General features: G+C 42.7%; 1 pseudogene; it reads right to left on the bottom strand.

Annotated features, from left to right (window-relative positions):
• LOC102844005 overlaps positions 1-21,432 on the bottom strand; it is a 35,357-nt pseudogene that overhangs the window by 5,555 nt on the left and 8,370 nt on the right.

The raw sequence follows: 21,432 nt of genomic DNA, 5'->3' as shown, positions 1-21,432 counted from the left end.
AAGTTTTTGGATGTGCATAGGGATTTGAGTCTTAGAAGATCCCATTCATCTATGTTGTCTTCTCCTGGTTGTAGGTTTTCCAGGATACTGGGATGACTGTTTATGTTGTGGATTAGGACTTCTCGTGTCGTTCCTAGCTTTTCTGTAATGAATTTTTTAGTCCTTGGTTTTAGTCCTAGGTCCATGATCCACCTTGAGAACATGGATTACTTGGACTTTTCAAATAATTGTCCTAATCTACAATCTGGAGTTTGCGAATGTCCAGAGAGAATCATAACAACAGGGATTTGGAAGCAAATTCCATATTGCCTTCTGCCTCTGCAAATGGTCTTTGGTCTTGGACCACATTCCTGATGGGTATTGTCTAACCATCCACCTATCCTTGAAGCACTTTCATTTCTTTGCAAAAACTCAACTAGAATATTCTTCCTTTCTTAAAGATAAACTTGGCTTGCCTGAAATTTCTACCCTTCAGACCACTCTAGATTAATGTCGAAATTAGTCAATCCTTCATAGGTTTGAACTGCTCAGACAGGTGACCCACTTGCTCTCCACACAAGACTTTTGTTGAACTGGGTTAGACAATTTTTACTCATTTATGAATACATTAATTGATTTATATATATAGAAATCGTACACTGTATATGCCAGCTGCTTCCGGAATGAATCTGAGGGAACTGAATATAAATGGCTTATTTAAAAAAAAAAACTTTTAAAAAGAAAAAAATGTCTAATATGCCATTACTTTGATTAAAACTATCACTTTCTGATTAGTCATAGGAAAAAGTCTAAACTCCTCAGCAAAACATCAAGATCTTGTCCTTAAAAGGCTCTTCGACCTCATATTCCCTCCTTCCCTATCCCTACCCAGTCTCCTCCATCTCTTTCTCCTCCTTCTCCTTCTTCTTCTTCCTCCTCCTTCTCCTCCTTCTCTCTCCTCTTATCTTTCTCTCCCCTTCTCTCTCCAATTCTCTCTCCTCCTCTCTTGTCTTCAAGTCAGTTCTGATTCACAGCTGACCCTCCTGCAGATTTCCAAGGCTGTAAGTTGCACAGGAGGAGACTGCCCATCTTTGTCTCATGGAGCTGCTGATGGATTTGAACTGCCAGAGAAGCCTTTGGGTTAGCAGTGCATCTCTCTACAGATTATACCACCAGAGCTCCCTGCCAGCCTCCAGTAATTCTTGCACTTGACCAATTCAACTTCTTGCTGCATATCTTTTGCTGTTTGTATATACCATTTTCATTATCTGTATTACCCTCAGTCATTTTTGCACACCTGGAAAGCCGCTACTCTTTGGGTTAATAGAGTGAGCAAGTATATACCTATAACTATTTAAATAGGTATGTTATTGTCGTTAGGTGCCATTAAGTATGACTTATAGTGACCCAATAAACAGCTAATCTAAACTCTGCCTTGTGCTGTGCCATCCTCATCATCTCTGACAACCTGGAGCCCATTGCTGAAGTCATTGTGTTAATCCATTCCATTCGTAGTCTTTCTCCCCTTTGCTGATCCTCCATTTTTCCAAGCATGATGTCCCTTTTCAAAGAATAGCCTCACCTGGCTACATGTCCAAAGTTCGAAAGACAAATCTTTGCCATCTTTGCCTCCAAGGAGCATTCTGACTGCACTTTTCCCAAGATATATCTATTTGTTCTTCTGGCAGTCCATGGAATATCAGTACCCTACTCCAACACCAGAACTCAAGGCATTGATTCTTCTTCTGTCATCCTTATTCATTGTCCAGCTCTTGAGGCAAAGCAGATGACTGAAAGACTATGGCCTGAATGAGGTGCACCTTAGTCTTCAAACTGACATCATTTCTCTACAGAATTTTGGAGAGGTCATTGACAGTGGACTTGCCCAATGAAATACATTTCCCAATTTCTGACTGCTAGTATAGGATACCTATTTAAATTGAAATTTCAGATAAACATATGAAAGAGAGAGAGAGAATATATCTCAAAGTGCCATGGGACATATTTATACTAAAAATTGTCTGGTGGAGTTTCTCATTGGGAATTCAAATTTAACTAGGTAACCTGCATTTTATGTGATATCCCAACTACACATCGTGCTAGGATGTCTCTGCCCTGAAGACTTGTGTGAACTTCTCTCAACCACCCTTCCTCTATCCTGCTTTGATTTAGACCTCTCCCCTGCTTCTGCTTAGAGCATTTCATGTTCTCTTCATTATAGCACCTGTGTGTGTCTCTTTTATTACTGCTGACTTTTTTACCTTTACAGCACTCTAAATTCTTAAAGGGCCAATATATCGCCTTATTATTTTTTCTCTCTCTCATTTATCCCTGCATTCTTAGGGAGATCTGGTGGCCTAGTGAGTAAAGAGTTGCACTATCAACCAAATGGTAGGGAGTTCAAATTCACTAGCCACTCCAAGAGAGAAAAATAAGCATTCACCTCTCAAGAAATGTACAGCCTCTGAAAACCCATTGAAGGGTCAGCTGTGAGTGGATTCCAATTCAGCAGCACATAACAGCAACATTACTACATTCCCAGCATCTAGCACAATGCCAAGTTCATAATGAGTGTTGTCCCAATAAACGCATAAATTTGTAGTAGATGAATGCAGACATATTAAATCCTTAGTAGGCAGTTGTTTGTTCATTTCCCTGAGTTTTCTGTGAACCAAGGAAATCAGTGAGCATGAATGACTCACATAGTACTTTTTGATTTAAAGAAAGGAAAATCTTTTCTAGGTCTGAATTCTAAAAACAATTTATCATCAAGTTCCTTATACAAAGAAATAAACGTTGTGGGATATTTGTATTTTCTCCTCTCCATTCTAGGGAGTTCTGTTGGCCCAGTGTGGTAAGGAGCTGTGCTGCAACCCCGAAGGCACACAGTTCAAATCCACCAGCTGTTCCATGGGAGGAAGATGAGCACAATAACTACCTCTCCATCTCAAGCAGAGCTGCATCTCACTTATGGCTTGCTTAAACGGAGGGCTTGTGGATGTAATGTTCAATCTGGGAAGACAGAAGAACTTCCCTTAAGTCCATCCTGCTTGGACTCCAGGTTCAAGCCTATGTAAAAACAAAACCAAAAATGAACAAAAATACACTGAAAATGGCTGACACCTAGAAGAAGTTCCCAAGTGTTGAAAAGAATGAAGAGCCTAAGCTGCTAATGGAAAGGCTCACCCAGCTGTACTTCAGAAGAAAGGCCTGGCAATCTAATTCTGGAACAACCCAGTCGTTTACAACTTCATGGAGCACAGCTCTACTCTGACACACATCAGGTCACCATGAGTCAGAGCAAGGTCAGCCTCCCAGCAGAAATGGGGCTTCAGGAAGCGAAAGTGAAGTGGTATAATCTCAATGTCTGCAGGCCCATAAATCTGCTGGGTGTGTGGGGAGGGGCAGGCCCACTCTCAAGTCCATTCCCCAAGGAGCCCTGTGCTTATTTATCTAACCAGACCTCGACCTTGCTCTCAGTTTGCGCCTAGAGCAGCTGGAATATAAATGAAGTGCCTGGAGGAGGTGTGGGGGAGTAGCCTTCATCACACTCCTCCCCTTCAGGATAGTCTTGACCTTCTCTGCAGGTCTCCTCTGCAGGTCTCTGTCCTCATCCACAGTGACTGTGTTCACCTCCATGGCTCCACCAGCCAAGCCCTGGGAGCAGCCTTTCTCTGTCTGACTGAAATGACTCACTCATCCACCACCAGGAAGTTACAACTCCTCTAGGGCAAAGCACTTGTTAGGTGTCATCAAGTCAATTCTCATGCCTAGTAACCCCATGTGACAGAGTAGAACTCCTCGATAGGATTTTCTGGACTGTTACCATTATAGGAGCAGATGGCCAGATCTTTCCCCATGTTGTTGTTATGTGTCTTTTAGCCCACTGCTACTCATACTGCGCCTATGCACAATAGCTCTGAACCCTGTCCTATCCTGAGACAGTCTCACTGTCTCCCACATACCTTCCCCATTACCTCAGTCACTGCATCAGTCCATCTCATCAAGGGTCTTCCTATCCTGCAATGACCCTCCACCCTTCCAAGCATAATGTCTTTCTCCAAGGACTGGTCCCTCCTAGCAACATGCCCAAACTATGTCAGATGGAGTTTCAAATTCCTTGACTCCAAGGAGCAATCTGGTTTCACTCTCTCCAAGACACCTGTTTATTCTCTTAGCAGTTCAATACTCTTCTCTATCACCATGAAGGCACCAATTCTTCTGTCATCCTTAGTCATTGTCCAGCCTTCTGTTTGCAAAGCAAGAATTGAGAAGACCGTAGCCTGGATCAGACACATCTTAGTCTTTAGACTGACATCATTGCTATTCGGCACTTTAGAGAGATCCCTGACAGCAGACTTTTCTAATGCATTTCATCTTTTGATTTCCTGATGGCTGGTGTTGACTGGTCCTGAGTGTTGATTGTGGAACTAAGAAAGCTGAAATTGTTAACCATCTCAATCTATCATGATGCTGCCAATTGGCCCAGTGGTAAGAATCTTCTTTTTCTTGATTTTGAGCGTCAATCTTCTTTCCACACTACAGTCCTTGACACTCTGCAGCGAATGCTTCAGGCCCTTCTCAGTTTCAGCAAGCAAAGTTTGTTTCATCTGCATAATGCAGTTTGTTGATGAGTCTTCCTCAAATTCTGATGCCACATTCCTCCTCATAAAGTCCAGCCTCCTGAATGATCTGTTCTGCATATAGCTTGAAATATTGAGAAAGAATGCATCCTTGACACACACCATTCTTGATTTTTAACCATGTAGTGTTTCCTCGCTCTGTTCTGATGACTGCTTCCTGGTCTAAGTACAGGTTTCGCATAAACACAATCAAATGTTGTGGGACTCCCATTCTTCTCAATGTTAGTCACAATTTGCTGTCAAATACCTTTGCATACTCTCTGCTTTTAAGCAAGATCCATCTACACATTGGTAATGATGTCCCTAGTGACACGGCCTCATCTAAATCCAGCTTGTAGTTCTCTGTTAAAGTACTACTTCAGTCATTTTTAGATAATATTCAGCAGGATATTGCCTACATGTGAAATTGCTCAATAATTTCCACACTCTATTTGATCACCTTTTTTTGGGAATGGGAATAAATATGGATCTCTTCCAGTCAGTTGTCCAGTTTAATTGTTCTCCAGATTTCTTAGCACAAGCTGGTGAGCACATCCAGGGCGGCATCTATTTGTTGAAATATGTCAACTGGTATTTCATCAATTCCTGAGGCTTTATATTTTGCCAATTCCTTCAGAGCAGCTTAAGCTTCCTCCTTCGTCATCATTGCCTCTTGACCATATGCTGTTTCCTAAAATTTTTTTGTGTCAATTCTCAAACCTACTGCTATGAAATTAATTTTAACTCAGAGCAAACCTCCAATGGTTTCTGAGGTTGTAAATCTTATAGGATTAGACTGCCAATCTTTTTCCAGTGGCACCCCTGGTGGATTTGAACAAGAGAGTTGTGTGGCCTTTGTTAACAGCTTTTGCAGCCCTAGGGACTGTACCACCAGAGCTCCCTTTGGTGAGTTCCAACCTCCAGCATCTCAATTAGCAGCTGAGCTAATTGCACCATTGCAATTAACCTTTGCACCATTGCACCATCAAGCTGCCTTTTTCCATTTGTATTTGACACACATCATCATAGTTGTACTTCAGAGTAATTCATGTCTCCCTTTTTACAGAGGACAACTGCTATGTTTTTGGTGTTATATGTCCTCAAGTCACCTGCGACTTATAGCAACATAGGGCCCTAAACCCTGCTCTATCCGGTGCCAATCTTACTGTATCTGACACATCGACACCCATAACCCAGTCACTGAATCAATCCATCTCATCGAGATGTCTTCTCTTGTCTACCCTCCCAAACATGACATCCCTCTCCAAGGACGGTCCCACTTTGCAACATGTCCAAAGTATGTCAGACGAAGCCTCAGAATCCTTGCCTCCAAGGAGCAGCCTGGTCTCATCCTCTATGTGTATATAGACTTACATCTGTTTGTTCTAGCAGTCCATGATATATATTAATTACTCTTCTCCAGCACCACAGCTCAAACGCATCAATTCTCCTTCTGTCATCCCTAGTCATTGCCCAGCTTTCCAATGCATAGCACGTAATTGCAAAGACTATTGCCTGGATCAGGCGCACCTTAGTCTCCAGACTGACATTGTTGTTCTTAAGTGCTTTGGAAAGGTCTCTGACAGCAGATTTTCCCAATGCAATCCGCTTTTTAATTTCCTGTCTGCCGGTGCCAAGTGTGTTGATTGTGCAGCCAAACAAACTGAAGCTGGTAACAACCTCAATCTCTTCACTATCTATCATGATGCTGCCCAGAGGCCCAGTGGTAAGAATCTTTGTTTTCTTGATGTTGAACATCAAACCATATTTAAGGCTATAGTCTTTGACCTTCTGCAGCAAGCACTTCAGGTCCTCCTCAGTTTCGGCAAGCAGGGTTTTTTCACCTGCATAATGCAGATTGTTGATGAGTCTTCCCCCAATTCTAATGCCACACTTCTCCTCATAGAGCCCAGCCCCCAGGATAAAAGGTGTGGATATAGGATGTTTCCTATATCCCTGGCATATACCCTTCCAAATTTTGAACCATGCAGTGTTTCCTTGCTCTGTTCTGACCACTGCCTCCTGGTCCAAGTATAGGTTTTGCATAAGCACAATCAAATGTTCTGGGATTCCCATTCTTCTCAGAGTCAGCGACAGTTTGTTGTGATCCACACAGTCAAATGCCTTTGCATAGTCAATGAAGCACAGATATAAATTCCTCTGGGACTCTCTGCTTTCAGCCAAGATAGTACCACAGCCTCTTGTAAACCCAGCCTGTACTTCAGGTAGTTCTCTGTTAATGGGCTGTTCTAGTCCCTTTTGGACAATATTGAGGGTCAAATTGGTAGAACATCCACTAGGCAGCAAAGTGCTTGGATGTGAGAATGAATAAGGTCAGGAACATAAACTTTGGTAGTCTAAATCATATGAGTGTTCTAGTAGACCCAACTGCTTTCTAGAAATGCTGGTCCCTGGAGAAAGAAACTTGGAGAAGTCTTTGGCAGGGTGTGTGTGTGTGTGTGTGTGTGTATGTAGACTTACATCAAAGTTTCATTTTTCTAGGTCCTTGAAATGCTTCTTTTACATTCAATTCTAAGTCTTAGATAAGTAGTCAATAGGATTTGGTGATTCTTTAAATAAATGTGTAGAAACAAATTGAAATTGGCAAAAGTATTTAAATGTTATTAAATCAACAGTAACTGGAGTATATTTATTTCATTTGTAACTTTATATTATGATTTAGGTACCATTTAACAATTCATGCACATTTTGTTTATGACATTGATTTCATTTCCCACAATGGAACACCACTCTTTCCACTTCCACCTAGTGTTTAACAATTCCATTCATCCTTCTTTTATATTGCTTCCTGTCTTCTGAGCTTTCTACTTGGACAAACATTGCCTTTTGATCTCATTTCACTGGGGTTTTTTAACTTTAATTTTTATTTTATTAATTTTAATGAAAGTTTACAGAGATTTTGGATTTCCATTGCTGTATTTTTCTCCCTACTCACCCCTTCCCCTGAGTTTGCTCTTCTCTTTGAAAAGTGAAACAAAAATTCTTTGATTGGTATACAATTTCCCCCCGCCCAGTACACTCCACTATGCAACCTTCATTCTGGACTCCTGTCATAACCATAATATCCAATCATATATCACTTTTTTTTGTAAGAAGAATCTTTGTCTTCTTTTTTATTATTATTAAATTTTATTCGTTTTAATGAACATTTACAGAGATTTTGGGTTTTCATTCATTCATTGTTGCACTGTTTTCTCTACTCTCCTCCCCAGTTTATTCTTTCCCCCCCCCTTGAATGTCTGTTTTAATTTTTAAACTGTTCTCTCCTTCATTTGTTTCAAATCAGTATACATAATTTATCCAATTTTTTTCAGTCTCCCTCCAACCCTGGTGTCAGTCTGTTCTACAACAGTGGCACTATGCAGTATTTGTCCTTTTGTGACTGAGACATTTCACTCAGCATAATGTCCTCCAGGTCACCCATTTTGAACAATATTGCATCTCATTTCATTCATTTGTAACTCCTTGATTTTACTGCTCCGATTAGATGCCTTCCAACATTTGGGCTGAAAGCTGAGCCAGGACATTAAGTTTGGGAGCTCCCCCAGTCTATAAGAGCAAGTAGCTTGATCTTTTAAGTTTCGTTTTACAGGTTTTTTCTTCTCAGCCATTAACATCTTATTGTGATTCACTTACTGATCCCTCCTAAGAGGGCAGCTAGAAAAGAAAGATGGCTTTATTTATAAGAGAATTAGGGATCTAGGTCTATAGATTGAAGCAAACCACTGAAACGTCTTACTGTGGTGACTGGGCATGGAGGAAAAGGAGGTTGGAGTATTAGGTGTCCAGCAAGAGATAGCACTGCTTCAAGGAGAGGTGCCAGGGCCCGGAGGGTTCTAGAGGGAACCATAGTGCTCTGTTCAGGCAATGAATGGTGTATGGCTAACCTGCCATCATGTGGATACTCAGGAGTGGACTCTGAAGGAGAAAAGACTATGAGCCATATAAGAGGGAGCAACATATGTCAATGAAAGAGAGAAAGGAGAGCTTTGTGGTACCAAGTCAATGAAGGGAGGAAGTGTATGGGATGGATATCAGACAATAGGGTGGCAGGAGTGGAATCCACTTCCTAAACAGCATACCTCCGGAAACTCTATGAATTTTGATAAATGTCAATAGTTATAAAAAGGCTTCAGGCCTTTTTTTTCCATAGGATTGCAATGGGTTATGCTCAACTCAAAGGGAATCAACAGCAACAACTCTAGGGTATGAATGGTTCCCTGGGTGGCACAGAGAGCAACTCTATTCTCTGCAGAGGTCCAGAGGTACTTGTTCTTAGGCATTGCTGGACACATGTTGACACACCCTCCTGTGCAGCCCTGTAAGTGAGAGCCAGCTGGATATCAGGTGGAAAAGGGGTGTGAAGCCTCCACAGTGCACTCTGCTTGAGCTCACATTGCCCTCTCAGCCTGGGTTCTTTTCTCAGGTCATGTCCCAACACTTTGCCTGCCATCCTCCCTTTTCTGATCAGTCTCCCGAGAGCCCCGAGAGAAGTGGTCTGGGTGGTCCTCTCTGCACTTCCAACCACAAAGGATGTCACAGCACCTCTCCTCACTCTTTGCATGCTTGGGTTTCACTGGAGTTTCTATGCAGTATAGAAACTACATCTCTTCTGTTCTTTAGTCTGGTGCCTGCCCTCTAAGAGTCAAACAATTAGCAAATGAGCAAAGAATGAACAACTTTCTCAAGGTTGGTCCGTGACCTGCTAAGATCCATGAGAAGTAACTAGAAAAGTAACTATGGATGACTCTTTTAAAAAAGTATTTGACTCTTCCTTCCTCTTCCCTACCTGAATCCAGATGTGATACAGGCAGAACTCAGAGTACGGCTGGTTCAGTTCAAGACCACCACAGTAAATGAATTTCACAGTCAAGTGCATCACAGGGATGTTTCCGTGTGTCCCAGATCACATATAAGTTATGTTGTCACCATACTGGAGTCTGTTAAATGTGTAATAACATCACGAAGAAGTTTGAAATATTGTGAAAATTACCAAACTGTGATACAGAGACACAAAGCAAGCATATGCTGGTGGGAAATCAACACAAATACACTTGCTGGAAGCAAAGCTGCCACAAGCTTTCCATTTGTAAAAAATAAAAAAATGCAATTATCTACGAGCCACAGGAGAATGGAGCGAAATAAAGCAAGGGGTGCCTGTAATATGAAAAGGCCTCTTCTTTTCAGTATCTGTCTCAAAGCCATGAGACTGCAAGTATGAGGATGAATGCCAGCACCTGAGAGGGTGGAACAGAGAGGTGAAAAGAGCCTGGATCCCTGGTCCAGCCCTGCATCAGCACCATAGGACTTCTTGTCAGATGATACCTACAGTGTTTTTCTTTCACTTATTCAAAAACAAAATTATTTTACTTTTTTGTTTCTTAGAGCTAAAACCAAATCTAATACAGATCTATATAGTTCAGGGATACTCATAGCTAACAGGAAGTCTGAAGGCCAACAGCTCTAGTTCTTACTGTGTCCTGGAAGGCTGCCCGATGTGGTCCCCAAGTCCAGCAGTAATCCCCTCTTCCAGGAGCTTGACAGACATTGCAGCATCTCAAGCCCCACCCCAGACCTCCACTATCAGAATTTAGTTTTAACAAGATCCATAGCTAAATCTCAATAATCTGAAGATTATTTAGTACATCAACGGGGAACTGCCAGAAATTCAAACTGGATTCTATAGAAGTCATGGAACAAGGAATGTTATTGCTGATGTCAGATGGATCTTGACTGAAAGAGGAGAATACTAGGAAAGATGTTTACTTATATTTTATTGATTATGCAAAGGCATTTGGTTGTAGAGATCATGAAAAATTAAGAATAACAATGGAAAGAATGGGAATCCCAGAGCATATGATTGTGCTCATGAGAAACCTATGTATAGAGCAAGAAGCAGTTGTCCAAACAGAACAAGAGAGAATAATGCACCGTGTAAAGTCAGAAAATGTGTGCGTCAGGGCTGTATCCTTTCTTCACACACCTCAATCTGTCTACTGAGCAAGTCATTCAAAAAGCTGGAATGAAGGAAGGAGAATGTGGCATTAGGATTAGAGGAAGACTCATAAGTAACCTCTGTTATGCAGATGACATAATTTAGCTTGCAGAAAGAAAAGAAGACTTGAAGTACTTACTACATTAGATCAAAAACTACAGGCCTCAGTATGGATTATATCTCAATATCAAGAAAACAAAACTTCTCACCACCAGGCAAATAGGAAATATTACGATTGTTGTTGTACATACCGTCGAGTCAGAACCAACCCAAAGCTGATCCTACAGCAGGGAAAGATCACTCATCCTTCTCCCATAGAGCAGGTGATGAATTTTAGCCACGTGGCTTTGGGATTGCAGTGCAGCTTCTTGCCACTAGGCCACCAGAGCTCCCAATATCATGATGTTGTTAAGTGCCTTGAATCACAGACGACTCATAGCGACCCTATGAATGAAAGACCTGAACACTTGTATAACTTTGGTCGTTTCTCCAAGTTCATAGAGTTTCCAGAGGCAAGATATTTCGGAAGTGGAGGCCACTTCTGCTTCCAAGCCTGTTTTAATCGGGGAGCTCCACCAAACACTGTCCTTTATTGCATTTGACACATCAGTGTCACAGTGTTTCGTATCACAGCAACCATGAGTTACCACTTAGAATAATGTTTGACCAAAAACAATTAAAATCAGGCCTTAGGGCCACAGATTAAAATCACCCACCTTTGGCTTGGTAGCAAAACTTTCTATCCTCTAGGCCAACTGAGCTCGCTCATTGTTGTTGTTGTTAAGTGCCGCCCAGTTGTAGACAACTCATAGTGACCCTCTAAATGAAAGACCTGAACACTTGTCTAACTTTCCTCATTTCTCCAAGTTTATAGAGTTTCCGGAGGTAAGCTATTTTGGAAGTGGATGCCACTCCTGCTTCCAAGGTTATTTTAAATATCATGATAAATGGAGAAAAAGTTGAAGTTGTCAACGATTTTCTTTTACTTAGACCTACAATCAAAACCTATGGTAGCAATAGCCAAGAATTCAAAAGTTGTGTTGCTTTGGAGACATCTACTGTAAAGGACCTCACCAAAGTTCTAAAGAGCAAGGATGTAATTTTAAAGATCAAGGTGCACCTGATTTAAGCCATGGAATTTTCAGTTGCTTCTTATGTATCTGATGATAGAAGAACCAATGCTTTGGAACTGCAAGTTGGTATTAAATACACTATGGAGGGCCCAAACAACAAACAAAGCTGTCTTGATGGAAGGTGCATGGGAGTCCTCTTCAGAGGCAAGGATGACGCAATTTTATTTCACATACTTTGGCCACATTTTCAGAAGGGGCCGGACCATGTGGAGGGGGGGGCGGGGGAGATACTTTGCTGTAAAGATAGAAAGTCAGAAAAAGAAAAGAAGACCCTCAAAGAGATGGATTGACACCACTGTGTCAATAGGCTCAAGCATATCTGAGATTGTGGGGACGGTGCAGGACAGGACAAGTTCAGATTTGTTTTTCATGGGGTGGCTATGAGTCACAGTGGGCTCGAAGGCCCTAGCCATCTTGTGTAAAGGCCTATGTAAATTGAAGATGGAACAGCACCATCCTCAGAGACTCCTCTATGTGCCTGGAAGCTTGTATCTTTTTCTCTTGCTTCAAAACTTGTGGTGGTGGTGGTTGTTAGGTGCCATGGCTTTGTCTATGGCTTACAGCAACCCTAGAAACAACAGATCTGAAGCTTGCCCTGTCCTTCTCCATCTTCACGATGTTTGATACCCTCAAGCCTATTGTTGCAGTCATTGTACTGATCTATCTTGCTGAGAATCTTCCTCTCTTTCAGCAGCAGAAGAACCCATTTCTCAATGTGCCTGGATTGCAGGTACACCAGCAACCACACTGCACTGCAAGGGAGCTCTCCACTTTTTAGCAGAAGAAATTGAGTCACACAGAGTGTTTCATTAACCAGCCCAAGAATATGGCATTCAAACATGTCTTTACAAAGTGAAATCATGTTCTCGGGCAGACAGAATCAATAGCAACTAAATTTTCTACAGAAGCAGGCACTGAAGGGGTGTCACAAAGCAGCAGCATCCCTCCCAGCAATGAGCCATGCTCCTAGGCCCCTCTGAGGCTGGCTGCGGCAGCCAGGAGGCACACAGGCCTCTCTTTCTTCCACAGATCAGTAACCTAAGCAGCTGGATATCTGGAGGCTCCTGCAATCTTCCAGCAGTTTCACACTCTATCATATTTAATATCTGTCACTATATGAACATTACCTTTTATGAAATCCTTCTAACACTGTAAAGGAAGCCACACTTGCCCCCTAGAAAAGCATAATCCGTCCATCAAAACCTTTTGATCTTTATTTTTAAGTGTAGTCTAGACCAGCAAATTGCTTAATACGCAGTATAAAGCACCATAAATAACAACTTCCCAAGTAGCCACTCAGCCTCCGAGCGCTTTCCAAGTTCTACATTAGCTTCTTGGGTGTGAAGGGCTTTCCAGCCATTTAGGTCCATAAATACATACTCAGCTGCTTCCTAAATGGCCACATAATCCTTTATCACCATCACTGACGTTTTCTTTTATTGCCATTGTCATTGACACCTGGATAGAAGAATAACATTTTCTTTCTGGAAGATGAAATTCCCTACATCTTGCCTGATCTTACCTCTCCCAAATTTCCAGCTTTTTTGTTTTATTTCCAAGGATATTTATTGCCACCCCACAAGTAGCAAAGTTTTCACATCAGATTTTAATTCCATCCTTTCTTTTTCCTAGTATCACTTTTGCCCATGGCTGGTATTCTCTGCATTGGGTGAGTTTTATTGATCAGTGCCCAGGGGAAACTGGTTATCTGGCTGTAGAATTCTCCGCTTACAAGTATGAAACCAGTTCACCACACGCACAACTATGATAGTAAACATTGGAACCTCCAGACTAAAACAGACTAAAATGTGCTATCTGGAAATGTACTTCCAAAATGTAGCCAGTGAAAACTCCTCCCAGTCAGTCAGGAGCTGATTGTGGAGATGTCCCAGGCCAGCTGTGGTGTGTATGTGAGCCCAGCTATCCCTGGGAGGTAAATGCAACCATGTGCCCAGCTCTGAGCAGGTCACGTGGGAAGAAGGAGACATGTAAAATGCATTTCCTAAGTCTGAGACAACAGAGGCTGTGCATGCAAACAGAGATGGTAGAGGTGGAGAAGAGCTGGGGGCTGAGGAGATGTCTCTGCTAATAAGAACAACGTGCTTTATTTTAGGGGATTCATTGGTTCACCCACTGTCTAGCAACCAAGAGAGAGCAACAAATATTTATTAGATACCTGGCCTTAAAACAGTCTACCAGGAATCTATCCCACACCCACTACGTCCTAGTCACATACCCTTCAGGACTGATTCTGGATAGACAGCGCTCTTGTTCACTAGCTGTCTGTCCCTCTCTCCTTCTTTCTCTCTCTTTCTCCCTCACCATCTCCTCCACTCCCTCCTTTCTAACTGAACCAAGCTATCTTAAACAAGCAGGTTCCCAGTCTTCTGATATTTCCTCCAAAAGTCCGATATTTGCTGTCAAAGAAAAGAAATACTTATAACAGACCAGGAGAGTTGGGGGGAGTGGGGTACACATGGGGCAGGGCAGTAGAAATGGATTCAGATGCTAATATCTATAAAAGGTGTGACAGCACTGTGAGGAATGAGCTCACCAACTCATGCAGCCAGGGGAGTCACACTTCCAAACCTCTGTCTTTTTAGGATAGACACCTAAGCCAGCAGGCCGCACCCTCCCTGCCTCTCCACTTTCCTCCCCTGGCTTGGTTACCCTCAGCCTCTCCAAGGTGAAGGGAAATCTTGGATGGAGACTTAGTTTTGCAAAGCCCAGGACAACCTCCTGCTTTGTTCTTGAAAGGACTTCTATGATAAATACGTAAGTGCAGGCGCTCGGTGTCCAAACCCATCTCCCTCTTATCTTTCACACATCATATTTCTCTGGGTTTGAACATAACAGATCCTGGAACATGAGAGCTGTAGGGAAAGCAAAACTAATCCCATGACCCCACCTTGTCCTCTGGAGGAGAAATGCTCCTGATGGGGAGTGGGCTGCAGAGAGCAGGCTTGGGATGTATGTGATGCATTTGATAAATGTGCCCTGCAGAGCCAGGGACGGGGAGCAATTAGAGTGAGATGTGCCTGGGCACAAAGGAGAAGGCCAGCTTGCTGCTGCCGCTCCCAGATGTCCATATCCATTACCCCCACGTGCCATTCCTAAAGCACCGTTTCCACCCACACAGGGGCTCTGTGTGAGGTGTCACAGGTGGTTTTCAGGGGTATCTCCTGAGACGTAAGGTACAGATAGGGCACTCTGGGGCTGGGGGCCTGCATGCCTGGATAGTAGAGTGCTGGGGGCAGGAAGGGCCTGTGGAATGCAGCCCTCTCCCCAACCCGCAGAGGCCAGCTTCCCGGGGCATAATAGAATACATTAGTCCCCTCAGTCCATTCAGCTTTGCCTCTTTGAACAATGGCGGCAACTGAGCTGATTTTTGCCAAATGACTGGCTTTCCTCCATTGGGAGCTGAGTAGAACTCATCAGGCAAAGTCCATATTCAGAGCCTCAGGAAGGTTGGCTAGTTGGCAGTGAGGTACCAGGACCAGACCACATCCTGGGGCCCAGAGCTGCACCCAAAGCTTTCCAGTGTCCAGAGAAGAGCCCAGATCCATCCCTAGCAGCTCTTCAGTGGCCTCACCAGTGCAGCGGGAAGGGGAGAAACCAACACTCTGAGAATGAGTTGGAAATATTTTTATTTCCAATTTGAGGCTGGAGGAGTTCTGGTAACTCAGTGCTTATAGCCCTTGACTACTAATGTAAAAGGCAAACAGTTCAAATTGTTTCTCAATGGGAGAAAGACATGACAAGTCTGTTTTCCTCAGGTCCTAGAGCTCCAGAAACCCTCTGGGGCCGTTCTACTCTGTCCTACAGGTCACCAAGAGTTGGTATTTCTCCATGACGATCGGTCTTTTCTCTCTTCCTTACTTGGTACCAGTGGCTGACCCCAGAACAGTCTTTACTACTTGGAGGTTTACTTAGGAAAAAATCAACCCGGCTGCCAGAAGAGAATAATGTCAGCGCATATGAGAAGCACCTTTCACATGTCATGTCTCGGAAGGAATACTGGGCTAAAAGGTTTGCCAATTTGTGGTAGAAAAAGAATGTTTTGCAATCTTTCCACCTCTGAGTCTCAGATCTCTGTGAAATGAAGGGAATTCGATCAGATAGGTTCCAAAGTGGGGTGGAGACAGTTGCCATCAAGCCAATTCTCAGGGTGATCCCAAGTGTGTCAGAGTAGAAGATAGTAGGAGATGCTGCTTTCAATGGCTGAGCTTCCAGAAATAGATTGTCAGACTTTTCCTCTGAGGGGCCTCTGGATACAGTCAAACCTTCAAACCATCAGTCAACAGTCAAACCTATTACCTAAGGACTCCAGAGAGGTTCTAGACCTGTTCCCTTTACTTTAACCCCTCACGCTGCATTGGGAACTCTAGGCATCAAGAACTTTGAAAGGCGAAAAAACCGATGCAAGTGTTAGTTATTAACATAATCTCCAGCAAAGATCACGGTAAACAAAGAAAACACCAAAACTAAAACTACCCTACTGTGGATTTTTAAAAATTATTATTCCTATGACATATAATTATGGTTTAATTGTTTTTGGTGAAACATTCTTCTAGGTCGTGTAACCCTGGTATGTCCACTTGCTGTACAGAGGTAACTCGTGGTTTCTGTGAAGCGAATACTGCTACCCATGGTGGGGAACAGTGTTTAGTGGAGCTCCCCGATTAAAACAAGCTTGGAAGCAGGAGTGGCATCCACTTCCACAATAGTTTGCCTCTAGAAACCCTATGAACCTGGAGAAAGGATGAAAGTTATACAGGAGGTGTCCAGGACTTCGTTCATAGGGTCGTTATGAGTCACCTGCGACTCGACAGCACTTAACAACAACAACAACATGACATATATAGCACTATAAGGAGGTAAGAGGAGGAGAATAAGTCTGCCATTTTTATCCCATGATCACTTTACCCTCATATTCAGAAAACCTTGGGCTTGGTTATGAGCATTTCACATTTTTCAATATATTTTTATTTTTCATAATTGCATTAATAATATGCAATAATATCAACATAGAGAGAGAAATCAGCTGGCCCAGTGGACAGAAAGCAATGTTACCAAGCCAAAAGTGGGTGACTTTTAATCCGCGGCCCTCGGGCCTGTCTTTCATTGTTTTTGTTCAGACATTCCTCTAGGTTGTATAGCCCTGGTGTACAAGTTGCCGTACTGCGGTCACTTTTGGTTGCTGTGAGGCTGAACACTGTGACACTGATGTGTCAAATGCATTAATGGTTGGCTACCCAATGTGGACAGAGAATGGGGTGGAGCTCCCTGATGAAAACAAGCTTGGAAGAAGGAGTGGCATCCACTTCCATAGAGGAAGAAAGGCACCCAAGCGTCGAGGACTCACTCTTCTTCATAGGGTTGCTATGAGTCGCCTGTGACTTGACGGGACTTAACAACAACAACAACAACAATTGCATTATTGATATTTCCTATGTGAGAGTTTTGCCTTAACTTTTTTTATACTTCTGAGAAAGGGATCCCACCCAATCACCCAAAGATCTGATATTGAAAATAGGAGCATCTTAAGGAAGAATGTCGATCAGTCGATTCTGACTCAAACAGCACCTTTAACGGAGGCCTTATCTATTTACAACCACACTGATCCCTCTCTATCACTGCCTGTTCCTCTTTCCTGCATAGTTATAAGCAAACACACTGTATGTTCTACTCCTTTATTTTATTGTTTGATCCCCTTAATAGAAGGGCAAAGGTTTCTTTATCAGTTTGGTTCCTAGCTAAATCCCTGTAGGTCTGTTCCTCACACCTGGTAAGCACTCAGTAAAGAAATGCTTGCTGAAGGGTTGAATATGTGAGTCGTGAGTCGACAGTGCATGAAAAGTACAGGATTAAAGCATATACACTAAGATTTTAATTTAACCAAAAGGAAAAAAGGGAAAGAGAGCAAATGCATTTAGAAAAGGAAAAAGTAATTGAAGATATAGACAATGAAATGTTAACAATTTCTAGTTATTTAGACTGTGGAGAGTTTAAACTGGCTTCCTTTTGCTTTTCTTTGTTTTGTTTTCTAAAATTTCAGCAATAACCATGCAATGCTTTTGACAATAAGACAAAAAATTTCTCCAATTTCAATCTTCTCTTGGGTGTAAGGGACAATGTGAGTCTCTGATACTAGAATCTATGACATTGGTTTTTAAAACTTCTACTTCATTTGAAATGTCAGGTAGTTATTGCAAAAGACTTGGCAGGTAGGGGGAGCCATGAGCGATGGCTCACATTTTCTGGATAAATGCCCCCATTGTCCAGTGCAGGATGCATGTATAGTCATGGTCTCTGTCTTTCTCCCAGACCACACAGAAGTGAACTGTGGAGAGAGAATGCTTAGGCCCCACAATCAATCAATCACCAAATACTTAATGAGCTCCTACTGTGTGTAAGATTCTGTACTTGATCTGTGTCTTGCATTCTCTCCCTCCAGTCTCTAAACCTCTTACCTCCTCCATCTGCTTTAGTTGCACCTCTGTCCTTCTCCGTGGGCATCATAGACCGAGGCCTAGGGTCTATTCCTTGAGTGGTGCATCCCTTCCCTAAGAGATAAGATCGGGACAGTCTTCCACTAGGTCCAGCTCTGGGACTAAAGAACAGATAAGAATGAAAAGGGTAGAAATGGATTTAGAGAAGTTGAACATTCTACTCAAGGTCACACAGTCAGCCACTGGTGGATACATGCCTGCTCACCTCCCCACAGCATGTTCACTTCAGGGCCTGCCATGCTCCGGCCTCACTCTGATTGGCACAAGCACTGCCTGAGGGAATTCATCACAGCCCTGCCAGCAGGAGAGACTTGTAAGGTCGTACATCTACCACAGCAGGAGAACGCTTGGCAGATGCTCTTTCCGGCTGAAGGAATTCATCCTGTAATAACTTGCCGCACAAAACACACCTTTCCCGTTCGGACTGGACTCTGTCCCAGGACAGGAAGGAGAGCAAAAGCCTCCCCTGGGTGAGGAGAATTCCCTGGGTGTCACAGATAGAACCTGTGTTTTCCACAAAGGCCCAGAGGTACGTGTTCCAAGGTAATGCTGGACATTGAGTAACCAGGGAAAGAATAGAGTTGGGGGTTCGACATCAGAGAGTGTCTGGACATGTGGTCTGATCACAAGTCTCCTCAGGCTTGCAAAGCTCCAGGCAGAGAAGCAGATGTCAGTATCTTTGTGAGGAAAAGCAGGGTTCTTTGTAGAAACTTCTCCAGTTCTCACCCAGACTTCTCCCTTAGACCTCATTGTAGGGCAAGGGCCTGGTCTGCTTAGCATGCTACTACCAGCAAGAAAACAAAAATTCACCCTTGGGTCTATAGGCAACATCATGATGGAAGAAGAAAAGATTGAAGTTGTCAATTATTTCATCTTACTTGAATCCACAATCAATACCCTTGGTACTAAGGGTGAGGAAATAAAAAACCTGTCATACTGAGAAAATCTGTTGTCAGGGCCCTCTCTGAAGTGCTAAAAAGAAATTTGAATTTAAAAACCAAGGTGCACCTGATCCAAGCCTTGGTCTTCTCAATTGTTTACTATGTATCTGAAAGTTGCACAATGATTAAGGATGACAGAAGAAGATTTGATGCCTTTGAGTTGTGGTTTTGTGGAAGAGTACTGATTATCTCATGGACTGCCAGGAGAACAGACAGGTCTGTCTTAGAGAATGTGAAACCAGAGTGCTCTTTGGCAGCAAGGTTAGTGAAACTTTATCTCATATATTTTGGGCATGTTAAGAAGGGGCTAGTCCTTGAAAAAGGACATCAAGAATGGAAGGTCAGTGAAGGAGAGGAAGACCTCAATAAGATGGATTGACATAGTGATTGTAATGATGGGCTCAAGTATATCTGAGATGATGAGGATGGTACAGAATAAAGCAGGGTTTGGATTCATCGTTCAGTGTAGTTTTGAGTTGTAATCAATTTGAAGGCACATAATAATAGCCCTGGCACAAGTGGTTCCCAATTGACTGCTAACTAAAAATTGGAACACACCCAGAAGCTCCACACAGGAAAACCCCTGGTAATCCACTGCTATAAATATCCAGCCAAGAAAATCCAATAGGGCAGGCATACTCTAATGCAGAGAGGGGATTGCTGTGAGTCAGGACTGCCTTGATGGGAACTGTCAACAACAGCCCCACCAACAGTTCCTCTTCCTTCTCTTCACTTTCCTCCCACATCAAAATGATTTCAACATTCCTACCAGCACAATTCCTGGGAATCCTCAACCTAAGCAGAGATGACCAGAAGCCAGCTTCTTTCCCTCTTTGATGTCCACCCTTAAAGGATTCTGATCAGACCCAACTGGGAGCTCCTCTGTGTCTTTTCCTCATATCTCCTTTGCAGATGACAAATATCGACCAGAAGTAGACCAGCAGTGCAAGTGTTTCCAGCCGGACACCAGCGTGGGGGACCACCAAGTGTGTGAGGGGCAGGGAGCCAGGATGGGCGAGGCCTCTGAGCTTGGCAGGGCAGCCTTAAGTAGGAAGACAAATTCTCTACCTTTCAGGGAGATGCCAGCACTTGATATCTTATCTTGATAAAGTGATAATAAGTGTAGCCTTCATTCAGCTACTGTGTAAGATTCAAATTATGATTCAGTTAAGATCTACTGATTAACTACTTAATGGCAGACACTTTGATGACTGCATATACGTATACATACATTTATATACATATACATACCCGGAAGCAGGAGAGGCATCCACTTCCTAAACAACTTGCTTCTGGAAACTCCATGAACTTTGATAAATGTCAATAGTTGTGTCGCTATAAGTTGTGCTCAACTCGAAGGCAATTAACAACTATATATGTATATATAGTTGTTGTTGTTGTTGTTTACCCTAGAGTCTGAACCAACCCCTAGCTGACTTTCTGGTGGGCTTTTAGAGGTAATTAATTGCATGGAAGGAGATTGTCCCTCCTTCCCCCATGGAGCAGCTGGTGGCCTTGAATTGTGTGCCTTGGGGATGCTGCACAGCTTCTTGCTACTAGGCCACCAGAGGTCCCTGCTATATATTTTTATGAATATGAGGATAATAATTAGCTTTAAACCTAAAGTTCAGCACTTTGAATCCACTAGCTATTCTATAGGAGAAAAAAAATGTGGCAATGTGCTTTCATAAAAATTCACAGTCTTGGAAGCCCCATGGAGATGCTACTTTATCCTATAGGGTTTAGGTCTTTCAATCAGAAACTGGTTTTTTGGACCCTCACGGTTACAATTAGGGAGCTCTGGTGGTGTGGTGTGTAAGGAGCAGAGGCATCACCTCTCTGACGGTTGAATCAGCTCCGAAGAAGAAATACAATCTCCTTCCATGTAACTGACAGCCCCAAATTTTTGCTTTAATATCTTCTACAGAACTAGGTCCTTTTGGAGTTTTGAGAGTCCTTTCCTGTTTTTTGAAAGATTCTTGTCCTTTCAATCGTGGAGTTGATGGGTGTTTTTTTTTTGTTTGTTTGTTTTTTTAATTAAATTTTATTAGTTTTAATGAACATTTACAGAGATTTTGGGTTTTCATTCATTCATTGTTGCACAGTTTTCTCCACCCTGATCCCCAGTTTGTTCTTCTTTCCCGCCCCCCCCAATGTTTGCTTTAATTGTCCAATTGCCACAGTACTTGTCAAAGCCAGTTCTGATTAATCTCCTTTGTCAGTGTGTCC

The sequence above is a fragment of the Elephantulus edwardii genome, unplaced genomic scaffold, assembly GCF_000299155.1.
Source record: "Elephantulus edwardii isolate Elephantulus edwardi_28Jun2011 unplaced genomic scaffold, EleEdw1.0 scaffold00195, whole genome shotgun sequence".
Classification (NCBI taxonomy): Eukaryota; Metazoa; Chordata; class Mammalia; order Macroscelidea; family Macroscelididae; genus Elephantulus; species Elephantulus edwardii.
The sequence above is the reverse complement of the archived record's forward strand: the minus strand, read 5'-3'. Positions and strand labels throughout refer to the sequence as shown.